Below are 2,409 nucleotides of genomic sequence, written 5' to 3'. Positions count from 1 at the left end.
ACGATCAGGGGAACAACTTTGGCATCGTTGAAACTGTCTTCAACGATGCCGAAGTCCCCAGGTAACCAGGGTAAACATCAGGTTACTAAGTGCAGGGCTGCGCTTAGTAACCTGATATTTACACTGGTTACCATTGTAAAAGTAAAAAAAAAAAAAAAAAAACAGTACATACTCACATTCCGATGTCTGTCCCTTCCCCTGGCGTCAGCTTCCCTGCACTGTGTAAGTGCCGGCCGTAAAGCAGAGTGGTGACATCACCGCTGTGCTCTGCTTTACGGCCGGCGCTGACACAGTGCAGGGAAGCTGACGCCGGGAGAAGTGACAGACATCGGAATGTAAGTATGTAGGTTTTTTTTTTTTCACTTTTACAATGGTAACCAAGGTAAATATCGCGTTACTAAGCACGGCCCTGCACTTAGTAGCCCGATGTTTACCCTGGTTACAGGTGAACACATCGCTAGATGTGCGTCACACACGCCGATCTAGCGATGACAGCGGGGTGATCAGCGACCAAAAAAAGGTCCTGATCATTCCCCATGACCAACAATCTCCCAGCAAGGGCCTGATCGTTGGTCGCTGTCACACATAAAGATATCGTTAGCGGGATCGTTGCTACGTCACAAAAAGCATGATGTTGCAATGATATCATTAACGATATCCTTATGTGTGAAGGTACCTTAAAACTTCAAGTTATTGCACAAAAAACAATCCCCCCACTCAGGTCTGTCACATATGGAAGGTTTCCACATCACAGGTAACACAAACAGATCTAAAATATATTATTTCAAATACTATAAATAAAATTCAGTCTCATGCTACCAAATCCACAATCCACCTTTCTTTATGAGCCCCACAAAAAAAGGAGCCATTTGTGACAGTTTCTGCTGTTCTGCAACCTCAGGGGCTCTGTCAATTGTGTCCACAATCTATTCAAACTAAATCTATGTTCCTAAAACCCAATAATGTTCCTTCCCTTCAGGAGCATCACCGTTTGCTCGAACAGTAGATTCTGACCACATATGGAGTATTGCCACATTCAGCAAAAATTGTGTAACAAATTGTGATGTCCATGTTCAGCTGTTACCCCTTGTGTGAATTAAAAATTTGAGGCCAAAGTAACATTTTAGTGGAAAAACTTTGAATTTTTAGTTTTCACAGCCCAATCTGATCAAATTCTGTGACGCACTTAAAAATCCTCATCACTCCCCTAGATGAATTTCTTGTGTGGTTTATGGTTTCTAGTGATGAGCGAATATACTCGTTACTCGAGATTTTCCAAGCATGCTCACGTGACCTCCGAGTATTTTCTAATGCTTGGAGATTTAGTTTTCCTCCCCTCAGCTGAATGATTTACATGTTAGCCAGCGTAAATACATGTGGGGATTCCCTAGCTAACAGGCAACCCCCACATGTACTTATGCTGGCTAACAGATGTAACTCATTCAACTGAGGTGAGAAAAACTAAATCTCCGAGCACTAAATAATACTCGGAGGTAACCCGAGCGTGCTCGGGAAATCTCGAGTAACGAGTATATTCGCTCATCACTAATGGTTTCCAAATGGGGTCACTTTTGGGGAGCTCTGCTTTTTTGGCACCTCAGGGGCTCTGTAAATGTGACATGGCGCACACAATCTATTCTAGCCATATTGGCATTCTCAGAGTCAAACAGCACCTTTTCCTTTCCAAGCCCTGTCGTGTGCCCAAACATAAGTTTTCGACCATAAATGGGAAATCACTGCATTAGGGAGAAATTATGTAAAAACTGTGATGTTCTTTTTTCCTGTTACCACTTGTGAAAATTATGCATTTGGGGCTAAAATTACATTTTACTGAAAACAAATTAATTTTCACTTACATGTCCAAATGTTTGAAAATTCTGTGAAGCACCTAGAGGTGCAAAATGGTCAACAAACCCCTAGATGAATTTTCTTGAAAGGATCGAGTTTCCAAAATGGGGTCAATTGTGAGGGTTTTTCCTGGTTTGGCACCTCAGGTGCTCTGCAAATACAACATGGCATTAAAAATCTATTCTGATATCTAAACAGGTTGACCTATTTTGACCACTCACTCCTTTTGAGTTGGCTTGCCTGGATGGGGACCCTCCATCACACACAGTATCACTTCTATATAAAGTGTTCCAGGGGCACCAGGTATCTATATCTGGTCCTCCGGCTTTCTTTTTGAAATGGTAAAATGACCTAAAAAAAACGATAACGCTGGAAGACAGGAATAAGAGTCTTCTCCACACATTTAGATACTCGTTATGTGCAGACTATTAAGAGAGAGGTTATAGACTCTTGGCTCGTTGGTACAGGAGCCCAGATAATATTCATTCCATGTTCCCAAGCACTCCAGATACGTGCTTTAGGTGTTGGAGGGAGAGGGGTTCATACACACATATTTGGTGG

Source organism: Ranitomeya imitator, chromosome 9, assembly GCF_032444005.1.
Source record: "Ranitomeya imitator isolate aRanImi1 chromosome 9, aRanImi1.pri, whole genome shotgun sequence".
In the NCBI taxonomy this organism is placed as follows: domain Eukaryota; kingdom Metazoa; phylum Chordata; class Amphibia; order Anura; family Dendrobatidae; genus Ranitomeya; species Ranitomeya imitator.
This window is presented reverse-complemented; position numbering follows the sequence as displayed.